The 19,709-nt window shown below is 42.9% G+C and overlaps 1 protein-coding gene across 1 annotated transcript in view; it reads left to right on the top strand.

The window, feature by feature from the left end:
- LOC306927002 (uncharacterized protein) overlaps positions 1-12,429 on the top strand; it is a 122,655-nt gene extending 110,226 nt beyond the window's left edge. Inside the window, exon 4 of the mRNA XM_079506575.1 lies at positions 12,374-12,429. The gene's annotated coding sequence lies outside the window, so the exon portion shown is untranslated. The remainder of the gene's footprint in view (positions 1-12,373) is intronic.
- Positions 12,430-19,709: the final 7,280 nt, after the last annotated feature.

The raw sequence follows: 19,709 nt of genomic DNA, 5'->3' as shown, positions 1-19,709 counted from the left end.
TCTTACTTGTTGTATGTTCACATTCAAACCCCTATAAAATAAATTGCTCAATACCGACAGCCGGTCAGTAAGTGCATTCATTAATGTAAGTATATAGGCAATATTTTAGGCCAATTAAAAAAACCGATTTAACACATTTCCAACTCCACACCCCCGGCTGCCGGACTATAGGTCTCCAGTTATTAAAGTCCTTCCTTTTTCACTTGATTTCAGACCGGAGTCCAGACTGCAGGTGAAGACGAACTCTCCAGACTCATAAGAACTAAAATACCCATGATGCATCACTCCCAGGTGAAGATGAACTCTCCAGACTCAGCCAGGGATGTTTCTATTAAACAGGAAGCTGAAGACGTTTCCATTAAACAGGAAGCTGAAGACGTTTCCATTAAACAGGAAGCTGAAGACGTTTCCATTAAACAGGAAGCTGAAGACGTTTCCATTAAACAGGAAGCTGAAGACGTTTCCATTAAACAGGAACCTGAAGACGTTTCTATTAAACAGGAATCTGAAGACGTTTCTATTAAATGGGAAGCTGAAGACGTTTCTATTAAACAGGAAGCTGAAGACATTTCTATTAAACAGGAAGCTGAAGACGTTTCCATTAAACAGGAAGCTGAAGACATTTCTATTAACCAGGAATCTGAAGACGTTTCTATTAAACAGGAAGCTGAAGACGTTTCTATTAAACAGGAAGCTGAAGACGTTTCTATTAAACGGGAAGCTGAAGACGTTTCTATTAAACGGGAAGCTGAAGACGTTTCTATTAAACAGGAAGCTGAAGACGTTTCTATTAAACGGGAAGCTGAAGACCAGCCACACCTCAGTAAGTTTCATGTGCTCTTCTTTTCTTTAACCCAAGACCTGAGACCAGATTCTACAAATGCCTTCTAAATCATGACAGTTTTCTATATTGGTGGTTCTCAAACTTTTCCATGTCAAGGAGCTCCAAAATGATCTGTATTTGGCCACCGACCTCCATCTGAAAACATTTAGTTTCAGGGACCTCCATCTGAAAACATTTAGTTCCAGGGACCTCCATCTGAAAACATTTAGTTTCAGGGACCTCCATCTGAAAACATTTAGTTCCAGGGACCTCCATCTGAAAACATTTAGTTCCAGGGACCTCCATCTGAAAACATTTAGTTCCAGGGACCTCCATCTGAAAACATTTAGTTTCAGGGACCTCCATCTGAAAACATTTAGTTTCAGGGACCTCCATCTGAAAAAAATTAGTTTCAGGGACCTGCAGAAGCAAAGATTTCAGTTAAAAAAAACGAAATAAAGGTTTAAAACAGGGGTGCCCAAAAGGGAGATTGTGATATACAGTACCAGTAGATCACAGGCTGTGCAGGTAGACCACAAGACCTAAATAATTATATATATTTTTTTTTAAAAGAAGAAAAATAATAATAATAATAATATATGTTAACATTTTGAATCCCTATGCCGATGCAGAACTTAAAATTAACTGAAACAACTATGTAATTAAGTACCACACCTGACGTCGGGACGTCAGCTGTTCATTTATCTTCTTATTCATATTCTGTTGATACAAGCTTTGAGCTGAGAGAAGCTATACAGCGCTTTTAAATATGACAATGCTGTATCTGTGTATCAGCTGCACAGTTCAGGAAAGTGTCTGTGGCATATTTAACTTTAACAAAATAGTTTTGACAGCTTAAATCCACGCGGCAGGCATTAATCCAAGTCTCGACACGCAGCAACAACAGCACCTGCATCCTCTGCCCCTTCACAATAATACGTGCCTTCCCTTTGCCTCCCAATGCTGCACAGTTTACCCAGGTTATTAAAAGGAAATAGGTGTAAGTTGTAACTTAATAGCACTGGACCAGGGCTAGTAACTTAACAGCATGAGAGAGAGGCCGTGTCAACTGTCACCGTAAACACGATAGATGGACTGTAGTTGGCGCCCCCCAGTGGTTGGCGCCCTGGGCAATTGCCCACTCTGCCCAGCGCATTCCGCCGGGCCTGAACACGCTGCAGGTATGTGTTACACGCATCCAAACTACACACTGCATGTATGTGTGTTGACTCTTAATTGACTAATTGGATAATTAACAGGCCATCACCACTTATCGATGATTGACACCTGGCAATCTCCCTACTCAGGATAAAGTTGCCACAGGTGTGTCACTCGGTGTGGGAGAAACAGTTTGCATGCTGGCAGCAGCTCTCAAAGACAGTGTCCAGCATTCTCTGCATGTTCTCTACCTGTTTTATTTTGATCATTTAAGTGGCTCGAGTTGGAGCATGTTTTAGAAACACATTCACTCACTGCATAAGAAGGCCTGCCGAGATTCTTCCAACTCCACTGTGCTGAAATCCAGGGAGGAGAAGTAAACTGAGGAGGTGATTTGTTGCAGGAGGATTGTTTCCTTATTTTTGAGTTGACCTAGTGGGACCCTAAACCACTCACAGGTAACCCAGACACTGTCACTGACAACAGGAGAAATACGTACACATTTGGATTAAAGCCACTTAATTAACAGCAAGAGGATTTTTCTTAACCACTCCCTACAGCAGGATGATCTGTGTCCCTTTTGTTTTGTTTGAACTGAACTCTCAAAGACCCATTTTGCTTTATTTCAAAGGAGTGGTGAATTGAATTAATAACCACATTTGTGCCCAATATTTTGAGTTGAACATTTATTGAATATATTTTGTTGGAGTTTCGTTATTTGTTTATATTTGTTTTATATTTTTCGTTCTGAATATTTGTTTGATTTTGTTATTTTCTTTGAAAGCCAATGTTGTGATCTAACCCATCCCTGCTTCTAAACATTCAATACAAACTGTTCCAATCTAATTTAAGGGTTAATTATTTTGTATTGAGTCCTTTGTCCGATTTCCTTAAACCACCTGGCTACACAAAAAAGGAGAGGCTAAGTTCCTCTGGTAGGTACACGCCTGCCTGGCACCCCAAATAAGCTACTGAGGAAACCGTTACAAGACACAAACTTCAAACTACACACTGCAGGTGTGTCTGTTACATACACAACTTCAAACTACACACTGCAGGTGTGTCTGTTACATACACAACATCAAACTACACACTAGTCTTAAGTTAAGACTCGCTATGTAGCATATTTGATCGAATTTGACATTTTCATATCTATGAGCGTCTTAGTGCTCTTTCCCCTGTGGACACTGCAGAGACACCAGCTGAGCCCGTAAAACTCCAAACATGTACAAATATAAGGTGCTGTTGCCCCAAATGTTACAGAGACCTACGGGGTGCTTGTATAATGTATTCGTCCGTAGTTTTCAGACGTCTTTTAACAGCATTTTTCTTACTTCCTGTTTACATTGAGCGTAATTCCGGCTTTCACCGCATACGCCCCCCCCCCTCACTACTGCCCCTCACTACTGCCTTTGGGTACTTCGACAGAATCGGCCACAGACAGGATTAACACCTCTTTTTTTTGAAAACTACTCCCCCTAAACCCATAAATCTGATTTACAAGCTCACAACGTGTCAGGATGCAACACATTTTTGAGCTTGTAGATCGGCTATGTTTTGTTACTTTTCACAATTTCTTGGACATTTTAATTTATTTAGGGGTTGACACTAAGGTCTCAGAGGTCCTGTCGGGCAAATGCATCTTATATTCTACTTGCAAAAGGTCATGCCCACTTGCTCGAAAAGTCAATTGTCCATTATAAAATGATGGGGCTGTGCGATAAAAAAAAACCTGGTTATGCTGAATACCTACATAGCTATGAATATGTGATTATGGGTTCACAATTATTTTATATTTGCAAGTGTAGCCACAATGAAAACAGCACATAATAACAATAAACAGTGCTCTTATGTGACATTTCACAGAGCAGAAGACAGAGTGCTGTGGCTACGTTCAGGTGTTTAGACAGATATCTTGTGTTGTGCTTATAGACGGTTGCGTCCCCTCCCAAAGGAGCACTGAGCATGAAAGCAAACTCCACTTGCCCGAAAGTTTTATTTCCCTGCCAGGGGCACATGGGCAAACCTTAGAACACCTAGATTTAATTAAAATGTTTCCCCTGGCGTTTATATCAGGATGGGGGACAACGATATTAGCACTTACCTAGTGATTGCACCTTTCAACTGAACAGAGTATGGTAGATACTAAGATAGTTTGATTTGATTACATGATGGTATAATGTAAGGTTGCTGAGAGCCAACAGTTCTTTCTACTGGTGATTTCCACAGAGCACCACAGGCAGAGGTCTGCTGTATCTAGAGAGATGACCTCCAAAACAGCAACGTTGTCAGAGGAACAGCGAGAGACGGACTAATGTTTTTTGTAAACAATCGCTGGTGTTCTGACGTGACAGTGATTCACCAACACTGTTCTACTACAATTGAATCTCTCTTCATCCTTTGTCGCCCATTCTATTCCCCACGTGAGTTTAACGCGTTCATCCTTGTGTGTGTTTACATTCCTCCGGATGCTGACGTCACAGCAGCAGTAGACACACTAGCAGAACAGCTGTCGGGGGCAGAGCGTAATTACCCGGACAGTTTTGCTGTAGTGTTGGGGGACTTCAACCAGGCTCATTTGAGTCGGGCTCTCCCCAAATACAGGCAGCAGGTCACGTGCCCAACTCGGGGAGTGAACACTCTGGATCACTGCTACTGTACAATCAAGCAAGCTTACCACTCTGTCCCCCGTGCTGCGCTGGGCAAAGGTGATCACCATCTCATCCATCTGATCCCTCACTACAGGCAGAGATTAAAAATCTCTAAACCTGTAGTGCGGAACTACAGAGTTTGGTCCAGTGACGCATGTGAGCGACTCCGTGCCTGGCTGGAGAGCGCTGGCTGTGACCAGGACTTTGTCAAGTGGGCGGGGCCTGAGGCTGGAAACAACCTGGATGAATACACAGACACTGTGACATCATTCATCAGTCTCGGCGAGGAGGTGTGTGTCCCACTCCGCTTCAGGAAGATCTATAACAACGACAAGCCCTGGTTCTCAGCCCAACTCAGAAGGCTAAGGACGGAGAAGGAGGTGGCCAGGCGTAGTGGAGATATGGCTCTGTTCAAGCAAGCCAAATACAGGTTTGCCAAAGAGGTGAGGGAGGCGAAACATCGCTTCTCAGAGAGACTGCGGCAACAGCTCTCTGAGGGGAATTCCTCCTCCGTCTGGAAAGGCCTCAAGACCATCACCAATTACAAGCCCAAGTCTCCACAGGCGTCTGACAACCTCCCCCTTGCTAACGAGCTCAATGAGTTCTACTGCAGATTCGAGAAAGAGAGGTTCCGTCCCGCCCTTTTCCACCACCCCCCCCTGCCACATCCACCACCCCCGCATCCCCCCCTCTCTGTCACGGAGAGAGAGGTGAAACTGCTGCTGAGGAGCCAGAACCCCCGGAAGGCGGCCGGCCCGGATTCTGTCTCCCCCTCTGTCCTGAAGCACTGCGCTGACCAGCTCGCCCCGGTGTTCACCAACATCTTTAATGCCTCGTTGGAGCTGTGTCAGGTTCCAGTGTGCTTCAAGGCCTCAACCATCATCCCCGTCCCCAAGAAGGCTAAGGTCACGGGCCTTAATGATTACAGACCTGTCGCCCTGACCTCTGTGGTCATGAAGGTCCTGGAGCGCCTTGTCCTGGCTCACCTGAAGAGCATCACAGATCCTGTGCTGGACCCGATGCAGTTTGCGTACAGGGCCAATAGATCCACGGAGGACGCCGTGAACATAGCCCTGCACTATACGCTAGAACACCTTGACACTGCAGGCAACTACGCCAGGATCCTGTTCGTGGACTTCAGCTCTGCCTTCAACACGATCCTGCCATCCATCCTGGAGCACCAGCTGTCCCTGCTGCAAGTGCCGGACTCCACTCGCAGGTGGATTACGGACTTTCTTACAAACAGGTCTCAGCGGGTGAAGCTGGGGAAGAACATTTCCAGCTCCAGGTCCACCAACACCGGCTCCCCGCAGGGCTGTGTCCTGTCCCCACTTCTGTTCTCCCTGTACACCAACAGCTGTGTTTCCCTCCATCCGTCAGTCAAGCTCCTGAAGTTTGCTGACGATACCACCCTGGTGGGCCTCATCTCTAAAGGGGATGAGTCGGCCTACAGGAAGGAGATCGAGCGGCTGCAGAGTTGGTGCAGCAACTACAACCTGGAGCTTAATGCTCTTAAGACAGTGGAGATGGTGGTGGACTTCCGCAGGAACGCAGCCCCGCCCCCTCCCATCATGCTGGGAGACACCCCGGTGACCTCAGTGGAGTCATGCCGGTTCCTGGGCATGACTATCTCTCGGGACCTCAAGTGGGAGCTGAACATCATGGCCCTCCTGAAGAAGGCCCAGCAGAGGCTGTACTTCCTCCGACAGCTGAAAAAATTCAGGCTGTCGAGGCTCATGATGACTCAGTTCTACACAGCCATTGTGGAGTCCATCCTCACACACTCCATCATCACCTGGTTCCCTGCTGCTGCTGCTAAAGACCTCACCAAGCTGCAGCGGGTGATTCGCTCTGCGGAGAGGGTGATTGGCCACCCTCTGCCCTCCCTCAAGTCCCTGCACGACGCCAGGGCGCTGAAGAGAGCAAGGAAGATTATGGCCGACTCCTCCCACCCTGGCCACGGCCTCCTCACCCTGCTCCCCTCTGGGAGAAGACTGCGGCTGCTGAAGGCTACGAAAGCCCGCCACAGACTAAGTTTTTTCCCGTCAGCTGCCAGGCTGCTCAATGACTCTGGCTTCCCTTCCACCCCTGCCTCCTAGTGACACCGGCACTTTAATCACCGGCAACATTTGATGCACTATGAACTACTGCCCTGCACTTTATATTTATTTCCCTGCACGGTGTTGTCTTATGTCTGTTGGTATTTGTGAAAAAAGAATTGAATGCACTCATGTTAATGTCAAAGCAAATTCCTATGTGTGTATACACAAATGGCAAATAAAGGTATCTGAATCTGAATCTGAATCTGAACCAGGGACATGGACTGCTTTATGCAGCGATGCAACCTGTAGTGAAGCTGTACAAGATAGGTATGTACTGTTTTATTTAAATATGATAATTCTCGCCCCAGAATACGCTCACCCTAGGTCAAATCCTGCAAACTGAATGGTCGGACTCGGCACCAGGTATTCCTAAACGTAACCGCATTCAAGTCCTTATTCTATTCCTTCATTGCAGGCCAGAGTGCAGAGTCCAGCCTGAAGGTGAAGAGGTTTTGGAGTGTTAAACAGGAACCTGAAAACCACCTGGACATCAGTAGGTTTTATTCTCTCTCTGCTGAAGTTTGTCCAACTACCAAAGCTAAACACTGCGTGAAATAATGTTCAAAGTTCAAACATTTAATGCTTTGCTCTCATTGTACCTGCCTGTGTGTAAAGAGCAGTGTTGTTCAAGTTACTTTTAAAAAGTAAAGAGTTATAGTTATAGTTACTTATCTAAAAAAGTAACTAGTTACTGTACTAGTTATTAAATTATGAAAGTAACTATTTTCAAGTTACTTAACTTTACTTTAAAAAATAATAATATAAAAAACGATTTAAAAGAAGGTTTTTTATTCTGTCGCACAGTAAGAGAAAAGACAACTCCCTCCTAACATTATGAAATGTAGTGGAACAATAAAACATGTTCAGAAATTTTGACAGGCATCTTTATTGCCTTCAAAACAAATGGTGCTGTGCAATATGACGGAAATAAATAATAATCAAATACAAAATAGAGTACACTCTTCTTACACCGTAAAGTTAACAATACTATTTTGGCAGTATTCAAGTAAATCAACTACACTCCTTTGCCAGACTGACATTACAGAAAAATAAGTGTTTGCAGTCCATATATCTGCAGTGGTAGAGAGATATTCTAATTTGTCAAATGTATTTTTGAGCTCATCTTCCATTTTAGTATATTCACTGTTCAGGTATTTTGAAAATGTATTTCTGCACATTGGTATTTTGCTGACCAGTGCTCTGAAAGGAACCGTTGAGAGGGGAAGGCCACGCAAAATAATACATTTGTCTCCGGATGCCGACCGACTCTATTAAATATGTGCGACCCAAATTATTTTATTGGCATTTGGTGGAAAGAAAAGAAAAGAAAAAATCCGACCGAGTCACTCAGACCAAAAAGGTCTTTATATATGGATATATATGCAGCCCAACAAAACATAGCCTGCACCTGCCCAAAGCCAAAGTTTTTCAAGTTAGAGAGAGAGAGAGAGAGAGGGGAGGGGGGGGGTCCCGTTAGCAACAAGCTAACAGCATACCGGTACGTACGTTCGTTCCATAAAACGAGAAATCCGCATGGGGCTGCCCGCTGCCCACATGCGCGATGCGGATCTGTCGTTTACATTTGTTGCATGAAGGGCAGATCTGCGGGCGCGCAACACATCGTGTCACAAACTCATAACTCACTCATTGTCACTTATACTTTATATACGGATCCCGACAACAGTGCTATCCCATTCCCCACACGTGGATAAAGAAGAGGGCAAAGTAGGAGCTGTTTTAAGTGCATTGAGTGTCACGCCTTAATATTCCAAGAGACGAGACTTTTTTTTTCTCTCACAACGCGACGCGTTGTGATAGCCAGATAGACGCACGGCGCTGTATGGGGCCAGATAGACTCACAGAGCTGTATGGGGATACTTTTCACTTGGATCACATAAGTTGACATAATAACATAACGCCATAACGCAGGTAACGCACAGACAATAACTATAAGGCCGTTATGGAATAGGGAAATGTAAAGCGTTAGGTTACAAGTTACTGCAAAAAGTAGCGCCGTTAGGTAACGTAACGTGATGTAAGGGCGTTAGTTACAACACTGGTAAAGAGGAAGTTTCCCCTGAACATGAGGAGGGGAGTCTGGTCCAGGAGGAACCTCAACCTCCACACATTAAAGATGAACAAGAGGAGCTACTTCAAAGACCAGAACAAGTGATGACGTTACTAGCAGTGAAAAGTGAAGATGATGATGAAAACGGAGAGACAGAGGCTGAAGCCAGCACCTCAATATATATATATATATATAAAAGGTGTGTGTGTGTGTGTGTGTGTGTGTGTGTGTGTGTGTGTGTGTGTGTGTGTGTGTGTGTGTGTGTGTGTGTGTGTGTGTGTGTGTGTGTGTGTGTGTGTGTGTGTGTGTGTGTGTCAAAAATCACAAAACCCCTCTTTTTGGCTTCTGCTACTTAAGGTGACATGATTGCTTGACATGGAGAAGGGCCTGTGGGCTCCCTTCACGGCTTCTAAATGTAGGGAAATGCTTTGTTTTCAAGAGGCAGTAGCATTATAAAGAACCTGAAAAAGCACCACTTCCATACAGAATGGGAGGAAGGGTTTTTCCCACTATTTCACATTCCAAGTGTGTTTGTCTGGGAAATATTACTTAGGAGAGTAATATCTTTACTTTACTTATTACTCCTTAGTAAAAGTAATAATATTACATTACTTATTACTTGGAATCAAGAGTAATACTGTTACATATTACTTTATATTACTTTTCAACCGGGCCCCTTCCACCCACAACACAACACAATCTCTGTTTAGCCAGCTCCTTTTACAACTGAATCCAATTCATTGGAATAAGAAGTCTCCAATCAGCCAAACTGAATAATTGCAGGATATAAAACAAAAATAGTCTCTCGTCGGCCTTTTTATGCTGCATATTCCACATTTGGGATTCAACATCAACAATCTGAACTGCACACACGTGGCTGCAGCATCTCTAAACGGACAGTATATATTGTATACATAAATAACAAACAATAAAATAAAGCAACAGTCTGACTTTTTTGAGGCAGCCTCTCAAGACAGACTTTTGACTTTCGTCCAATTTCAAGGAAAAAGAGGACGCTGCTATTCCTTTATTTGCCGATGGGTTCTCAGATTGGAGGCAGCCTAACATTGGACCTCAAAGTTTATTTTCCAATGCCAGAGTGGTTGCGCAAAGACCCACCCGGCAGCACTGTTTAATGCAATTTATTTGTGCATCATTGCATGTATAAGTATTTTTGTTGACAAAGTTGTAAATGTCGACACTCAACAGTATGTAGGCCTATATCCATAACATAAGCAAGCAGAAAGTAGCCGGCGTATCTATCAGATTGTGAAAATATAATAATAATAAAATGATTGAAAGACAGAACTAGTGTATTGTCTGCTAGCATGATGCTTGCTTATTTTATGGATATACATACTGTTGACTTTTACAACTTTGTCATGAGTAATTCAACAACAAAACACGTATATTAAACACACACAAATACATTGCATTAAACAGTGCTGCCTCCGGGTGGTTCTTTGCGCAACCGCTCCGGACCATGATGGATCTAAATGAGGCCGAGTCAACTGTTCATGAGGGACAGGTTAACCTCTCGTCTACAACAATACACCCAGCGACGAGCCAATTCTTCAGATAGTCTCCATTTAATGTCCTGGCGGATCAAATCCAGTCTGTTTTGCCTGCACAGGGGGAGCTCTGTGTTTCTCGTGCGTCTTTAAACAGATGCTTCAACACGTTTAGACAGTTTTTGCACACGCACAACGGACATTAATATACTTGGCATCTTTGACAGACAAGAATGCAAAATAATACCGATACATTTCTCTGTCATGGTCTGTCTGTCTGTTGTTTTTTGGAAGTGAAGGAGTCTGAGACACGACCCCAGAGCCCAGACCTTAGCCCCAGACGCATACGCTACGTCATAACTGTGCACAGGCTGTGCAGGCCAACAAAAACAGATCTACAAACTACAACGCATGTCTGTTTTTACCCGTTGATAGCTTGTACATCTGTTCTATTTTTGCATGCCATGCAACAACCATCTACTATGAGTGCATAACCGAACGAATGGACCAAAACAAATGCCGCTCATTTTTAAGTGAAAGTAAGGAGTAACGAAGCGTGTTTTGGCGGAGTAAATAGTTACTATATTACTATTTCTGCAGAGTAATTCGTTATACTACTCGTTACTGGAAAAAGTAATAATATTACAGTAATATGTAACTAGTAACTCGTTACTGCCCAACACTGCTTACATGTAACGCCAGCACCTCTATTAAAAAGCTCCCTCGGGTCATTTGTTTTGGATGGGTAGGTCATGTTGAGCTGGCCAAGTAGCTCTCAAGTAAAAAATGTTTGGGCACCCCTGGTTTAAAATAACGGTTAAAAGCTAAGGTGACGGATGCATTTTGTACATGCAACATGGAAGAAGAATGGATTTACATTTTAGGAATACAGTGTTGACCATCATGTTATGTTTCTGCTCCTAGACATCCTGCACATGGTTGTGTGTAAAGAGGAGGTTTCTCTTGAACAGGCGAGGAGCCCCAGTCTGCTCCAGGAGGAACCAGAGCCTCCACACATTAAAGAAGAACAGGAGGAGCTTAAAGATGACCAGGAGGACCTACTTCACATACCAGAGGAACCTTCCCACTGCTCTGAAGTTGAAGTTGAATCTGAATCTGACACTGAAGTCACTGAAGACAGTGATGATTGGGAGGAGACCAGTGAAGACGATGATGACGAATGGCGTGACCAGAGTTTCAGTGACTCAGGTTACCCGAAGAAGCACCAGCGTGTCCACACTGGAGAAAAACCTTTCCACTGTAAACATTGTGACAAGAGTTTCAGAGAGTCAGGTTACCTGAAGAGACACCAGCTTATCCACACTGGAGAAAAATCTTTCCAATGTAAACATTGTAACAAGAGTTTCAGTCAGTTAAGTAACCTGAAGACACACATCCGTGTCCACACTGGAGAAAAACCTTTCCAATGTAAACATTGTAACAAGAGTTTCAGATGGTCAAGTGAACTGAAGTCACACCTTCATCATCACACTGAAGAAAACCCTTTCCAATGTAAACATTGTGACAAGAGTTTTACTGCATCATATTCCCTGAAAACACACCTTCGTGTCCACACAGGCGAGAAACCTTTTCACTGTAAACATTGTGACAAGAGTTACAGTCAGTCAGGTCACCTGAAGACACACCAAGGTGTCCACACTGGAGAAAAACCCTTCCAATGTAAACGTTGTAAAAAGAGTTTCAGTGAGTCAGGTCACCTGAAGAGACACCAGTATGTCCACACTGGCGAGAAACCTTTCCAATGTAAACATTGTGACAAGAGTTTCAGGTGGTCAGGTAATCTGAAGTCACACCTTCGTCTCCACACAGGAGAAAAACCTTTCCAATGTAAACATTGTAACAAGAGTTTCAATCGGTCAGGTAATCTGAAGTCACACCTTCGTGTCCACAGTTATAACGGGACAAAAATTAAATAAAAAGATGTCCACTGTAAACGGTGTGACCGTTGCATTCACACCATGGGGTAAAAAATAGAAAGACAGTTTCCACTTTAAATGAGCTCACTGGGAGGATCAAATTAAACAGCTGTATGTTCGTAGGGAGATCGATAGACGAGGACTATATTATGGATTATTATACTGCTCCTATATTTCAAAACAAATATGGATGAATTCTCCTTCTACAGCACGGCCACCCAGACGTGGAATGCCCAGACCCCCTCCCTGATTTTTTTTTCCATCAATGGAGGTCTGCGAGCCTCTTCTGTGCAGAGAAAACGGAAGTACTTGAGTAGTAGTCTCCACAATTCCGGCCCTGCGCAAGCTATTTTCCACTTGTGGCCACTAGGCTGCAGTGTAAGTGTTAAAACCATAGACATATAAAGGTAGACGCCTCTTCCGGCTCTGGGGTGTCTGTAATCTGTATCTCAACTGAAGGCAATGTGTCCCGGAAAAGGCGCACTGTGATTGGCCAGTAGTCACTTGAGTGGCAGCGACGCATCATGCTTTCAGCACTTCCACTTGACTTCCTCCTCCTGTTGGAGACAGGTCGCTCCAACGTACTGCAGCGACCAATGAGGTCGCTCCAACGAACTGCAGCAACCAATGAGTTCGCTCCAATGAACTGCAGCGACCAATGAGGTCGCTCAACAAACTGCAGTGAGGCATCTATATCTAAGCATCTATGGTTAAAACAGGTCTGAAAAACCACCTTTCAGCAGGCCCAAGGGAGAGGAAATGATCACTTCTCCCTTAAACAGGTGTTCACCCCCTTCCTTTTCCACCACTATACAGTGTTTTACTTTTTCTGCCCTGTAATGTTATTGTTGTTTTGTTATTGTTGATGATATTGAAAACACTATGATTTTAATTGGCTGGTCACCCCATAGCGTCACCAAAAATGATTGGCGAGAATGACTTTTGTGATGATTTGATTGGCTGAGCACGGAATGTGAATGTATGTGTATGAAAATAAGAGCGCCCCTCCCTTCACACAAGTGTGATTTTTGATATTCTTCATGTATATGCATTGATTGCATAAGATCTAAATGGAAAAAAGACCATGGACTTTTCTTTCTTTCTTTCTTTTGTGCTATCCTTCTTTTGTGCTATCCATTTTGGAATAGAGATGTGACGTTCGTGAACGAGTCGGATCATTTGAAACCCCCCTGGGGCACCAGGGCCGGTCATGAGCAAGCTGGCGCCCTAAGCAGGATACACTGGGGGGGACACTGGGGAGGCACTGGGGGGGACACTGGGCACTGGGGAGACACTGGGGAGGCACTGGGGAGTGGGGAGTCACTAGGGAGGCCCTGGGCAGATATTGGGGAGGTACTGGGGGGACACTGGGCAGACAGAGTTTCTTTTTGCCCCCCCCCCCCCCCCCCCCCCCCACACCAATCGGGAACGTCGTTCAAAAGAGCCAGTCTTTTGAACGACTCTCTGAAAGGAACGGATCCCAGAGATCCGGCTCCCTTCAAAGAGCCATAAATCCCATCTCTATTTTGGAATACTGTCTAATAAGCTATTCAATCAATCAATCAATCAATCCTGTCAATAGAGGCCTCCATTCTCCTGCTCTTTTGTTTTCTTCTCATTTTAAACCCTTAAAATGTATTATTAACAAACCATTTATGTTGACTTTATCAATATTATTTGCTAGAGGATGACATTACAGTGATGTATTACTACTATTTAGCTGTTTTTATAGAATGTTAACCTTTTTGATGTTTGATTTGAATGTAATCTTGTTGCGTTTTATTGCATGCCAAATGGGAGGCACTACCTCAATTATTATTATTATTATCAGTTAAGGACAAAATGTACGCATGCATTTTAAAGCTTTCAGTACATTCATTTTCATGGATTTGTTTTTCTTTTTTCTTTTAGGTTTTATGACCTCGATTACACACAAACAACCTGAAACTTTTTTGATGAATTGAACAAGGTGGACCCTCTTGTAAACAAGTGTAATGCTGAATTGGGTCGTCCACTCACAGTTAATGGCAAGTATTTCATACAGCTTAAATTAAAAAAATCTGAACTTTCACCACTTTTCAACCTACAGTATCTTCATAGAATTGGTCCTCACTAATGTTCATGATAAGATACCACAATTATTTTCTACTCAGTCTGTGTCTCATAGGAGGGTTGTGGGCAGTTCAGAAACCTGTCCACCAGTGACATAATTGATGGGGAATCCAAGCTAATAGAAACTGCAGGCTTTCTATTCCTGAAAAGTTGCAATGCGAAAATGGAAGCCATCATTTTTATTTTTTTTGAGGGGTGCTCTCCACTCCTATGTCCAGCTTTGAGGGTCTGTGTAAACACAAACATTGAAGACAAAAGTGCGTAAACACAAACATTGAAGACAAAAGTGTGTAAACACAAACATTGAAGACAAAAGTGAGGACGCAAATTGTGATTGGCTGGAATGTGGTGATGATATATGATAAGAGCGCCCCTCGGAGTGATTTCTATTTGCACATTTAAAAACAACACATTTGGAACAACCCTGTGGGGTTTATAAGGTTAATCTCACCTCATTTAACAACAAATAAATAAATAAATAATAAATAAATCATAAAAAGATTTGGCAACGTAAATAATACAACAATGGATACACGAGGCATATGCTTTTTGAAAATCTGTCTTAAATGTTGCCAGTGCAGCCAGCCACCGCCGCCCACCGCACCTACACGAGTGACGGTGACAGCAAAACCCACGTACAGTCGGCTTGTATATGATATGAAAACAATCAGCCAGGAAGGGATTAGTACTTAAGTTGGAGAACTACCAACAAAACAACAGAGCTCACAGCTGAATGTCTGCTGTAAATAAAAATAAAAATCATAAAAAATATTAAAAATAATATTAACGATTACTCGATTTTTGATTTACAGTGTCGACTACCGTTTTGCTAGTCGACTAATCGATTTTTATGTTAATGGCCTACCATGAGGCAGCTTTTCAAATTTTGTACCTAAAACTGCACCGATCTGCGTGAAACGTTGCATGCACACTCCCTAGAGGCCAAGGACAAACCTTTGACCTGCATTTTCCGCATCTGCCTTTTATAGCGCCACCAATAGGCCGACTTTTGTAAAAACACATTTTTTGATATTACTCCTCCAGATTCTGTCCAAAAATCTCACAAATCGTTACACAGTATCTCTATGGTCATGTGCTCAAGTCGGATCTGTCCGATATTTCATATTCCATCCTAATAGAGCACCGAAGTCTGACGTCACTTTCAGTAGAGGGCACCAACACACAGGTTTATAGGTTTTTTATTTGTATTGAAATCTCCATAGGGCGATTTTATGTCGCTTCATATAAGAACTGTGTTTGAAAAATAAACCGACCACCCCGGCGTTTCTGTCAGGGGAGTGGCTGTGCGTTGTTAATGATGTCCATTCATATTTGATACAGCCAGTTTCTAGAGAAAATTTAATTAATGTGACCGCAAAAGCCTTGAAACTACATATGAATGCAATGTCGCTGAGCATATACGTCACGCCCAGCTGTCAACATATTGCGTTCCTGAGATTCCTCGTTGACGTAAGCTCAGCTGGTGGTGACTCGACTCGTACTAACCACGATACATTATATATCAATAAAATAAAAATAAACGTAATTAACGTTCAGTTTCTGTTGTGCGACGGGCTGCGGGCAGAAGCAGCCTACCCGGAAATGTAGTCTCTGGGTTGTTTGGCTCGTTTCTAACGCTTATTTTGTTACTCTTTGGGTATATTTGTACATTTCCACCTTCAGTCGATGCTTCATATCCATATGAGTGAAAAGGCCGGGGTGGTCGGTTTATTTTTCAAACACAGTTCTTATATGAAGCGACATAAAATCGCCCTATGGAGATTTCAATACAAATAAAAAACCTATAAACCTGTGTGTTGGTGCCCTCTACTGAAAGTGACGTCAGGACTTCGGTGCTCTATAGGCTATAATTGGCTTTCACAGTTTGCAAGATTGTCCCGTTTTGAACAAAAGCCTCAAATTATGAACGCAGCGTGCAATTTACGTGAAATCTTTCACACATTTTCTTACTAGGCTGAGGAATATATCCCACCCTTTTCACATTGGCCTGTTATAGCGCCACCAACAGGTTGATTTTTGCAAAACACATTTTTGGAACAAAATGCCTCAAATCATCCAATTGCCATCAAAGGCATTTTGCCAAACATCACACACACTCCTATCCTCCTGGTGGAGACCTGTGCCCAGAAGGGCACTTTTTCTAGTTTCTACTCAGTCTGTCAGTCTCATAAGAGGGCTGTGGGCAGTTCAGAAACCTGTCCACCAGTGGACATCATCGATGGGGAATCCAAGCTAATAGAAACGGCAGGCTTTCTAGTCCTGAAAAGTTGCAATGGGAAAATAAAACCTAAAAACCTAAAATGGAAGCCATCGTTCTCACGATAATAAAAATCTATACATTTTTTGTAAAAAAAAGATTGTTTTAAAAATAAATCTGCCTAACGATGATGTCACTTGTGGACAGGTTTCTGGCCACAGTCCTCCTATGAGACACAGACTGAGTAGAAAATAATTGTGCCATTGCATCATGATTATTAGTGAGGACCTATTATATGAAGATAGGTTGAAAAGTGGTGAAGTGGTCCTTTAAGAAATTAATACATTTTTAAATTTTATAATAAACATGCAGTAGCTTCAGTTTGTTAAGACATTTTAATGACGTTTCAATGTAAATGTAAACATCCGATGTGTGCTTGTATAATTATCTGCATTTTAATAAATAAATAAAAACACTGGATGAACTCCTCCCACTTCTCTTATCAATATTATTATTAGTATTATGACATTTGTCATGTATTTAAGACAGCGTTACCTGTCTCTCCAATAATATGCTTGATGATAAGAACAAACTGTGTGTGTATTTGTTAGGACAACTTGTTGGTATGTATTCCATTTGCTGCTCTGCTTGCTGACGCAATGACACAGGCCATGGAGCCTCACCAACGAAGGTTTCCTACTGATATGTCATTGGTAAGGGGTGTTACTGTTCGCTGCTGTCTAAAATCACAAATACACTAAACTTCAATCTCCCATGGAGTCCTGCCACATTATCCTATGTTTGTCTTTATATTAACCTACATCCTACAAGTCATTTGACTTCATCACTTTGTCTAATACACTTCTTGCTATTGTATGTAGTCACGGTTTCACAACAAGCATACAGAGAGACAGGAAACCACCGCAAATACAAACAAGTCATGAACAAAACCACATCCTCTTTAAGTGCTCAGAGCCTACAGTAGCTCACACCATGCAAGAGTTGCTTATGTATCTGTACACAAGATGTATAACAATTAAATAAAGTACAACCTTGAATCATTCTGAACATGAACATGCATTTTATTGTTTATTTGGATCCACATTAGCTCTACCTTATAGTAGGCTAGCTGTTGCAACAGCAGCTACTCTTCCTGGGGTCCACACAAACATATGTGCAGTAGCAGGGCAGATAACTTGCAAATTACAGGAGAATCGTTCACTTGCGGGTACAAGCACCAAAATTGGCACACATACTCCTTAGGGGTTGCTCTTTTGAGAAAACCACTGTGCCAAAAGAAATTTCAAGATGGCGGCCATATTTCAAGATGGCTGCCATTGAATATACAGTAATATTGCATTTCGCAATAAAATCCCATAGACTTGTCCTATTTGAATGATCTTGGTGTCAAATCATACATTTTCCACTATGTAGATTCCAAATTTGGACCCATGGACTTACTCACTGGCTTCCTTGTACCATATATCAGTCCCGGAACCCTAATATTCTGCTAAATTAGAGGTTTGTGTTATGTCTGACTCCGGTAAAATGGATGGCAGTTTATATCTTAGTATAATTAGATGTTTAGTATGTGTGTGTGTGTGTGTGTGTGTGGGGGGGGGGGGGGGGTCTAATAAGCCCTGCATCTTTTAGCTAGTGTAGATTACATGTAGTTTACCATGTATGATCAGTTAGACAGCCGCGCCTGAATTGACAGGGTATGCCAGCAGGGGAGAGCCGAGCCAATGGTAAGGGCTATACATGACTTATTCATGGACTTACCAACATGGTGTATAGATCACACTGGATTTAAATGATACTGGATGAACGATCGGGCTAGGTGTAGATCATATATTTTATTGTCGAACCTAGTCATATCCCATACCTTATTGTGCATGATGGCGGTAAAAGGATAACCCCTCTGCCTTGATTCACTGAATACAGATAATGGTCATACTGTGATACCTTGATTACCATTCACCAAGATGTCTAATATAGACCCAGGACCGCCTAAATTCAAGACTGACTGGAGCAAGTGTTGTCTTTGCAAAGACAAGAATAGTAAAGAGCTCTCGTCACCACATGCAAGACAATCACAACATGATGACTACACTATGATTGCAACTAATATTCCCCTCTTTCACACAATGAATGAGATGCATATTAATAAAATGGATCCAGACAGACTTGATGATCGTGGTGGCATTGAAGAAAATCTGAGGAGGAACAAGGCGCAATATCACAAAAGTTGTCGCATTACGAAACTGGAGAGTGAGAATCACAAAACGAAAAGCAGAGTGCGCTCAGCCAGTGGAATGCAGCTGGGTGTTGATGCATCTGCTGTCAACTCCACAAGACTGAAGGAGAAACTGCTGTCAGAAATACCTGAGTTGGAGGCAGCAGGGAAGGGATGTTCATTTGGCTTTCCAGAAAGATGTAGGCTTTGGCTTGTCAGAAGCCTCTGACTCTTATAGTGAAGCTATTGTCCTTAGCAAAGCAGCTAACATCTTGCAACGACATATATGCTGGACCACAAGTCCCTCCAAAGCAGGTATTTCTTACAGCAGTTTTTCATTCAGTCATGTGGAGTTGACAGCTGGTCCATCAACACCCAGCTGTTCCAGGCACTGGAATAGCACGTACAGGTGAACTATATGTCTGCAAGTCGAAGGACTGAAGGACCCTCACCAGATCTGGTGGTCTCCACTAGATATGTGACTAGCTCTGAGATTTCCTGTAGGTGGGCAACTGGGCATCCTCTTCGGTTGAATGTTCCTTTTCCAGTCTCTTTGTGGTTGTGAGGTACAACCTCTCTATTGTAAAGGTCTGCCAAGCATGCAACATGGAGCTCCTGTGCAATAACATCTCCACCACTGAGTCTTGCAAGAAGTTTTCCGTCATTTAAAGTTTCGGCACATTCATTATAACTCTTATTGAGATTCACCGTCATAGCTTTCTATGACGACGCATACCCTGTGAGTTCAGAGTATGCAGCATCTTTGTCACATCTGAAACATGGTTGGCTTTGAATGCTGGTTCTACTCCACTCTCTGCTTTGAATGCTGGTTCTACTCCACTCTCTGCTTTGAATGCTGGTTCTACTCCACTCTCTGCTTTGAATGCTGGTTC

The sequence above is a fragment of the Electrona antarctica genome (assembly GCF_951216825.1).
Source record: "Electrona antarctica genome assembly, chromosome: 7".
Lineage (NCBI taxonomy): Eukaryota > Metazoa > Chordata > Actinopteri > Myctophiformes > Myctophidae > Electrona > Electrona antarctica.
The sequence above is the reverse complement of the archived record's forward strand: the minus strand, read 5'-3'. Positions and strand labels throughout refer to the sequence as shown.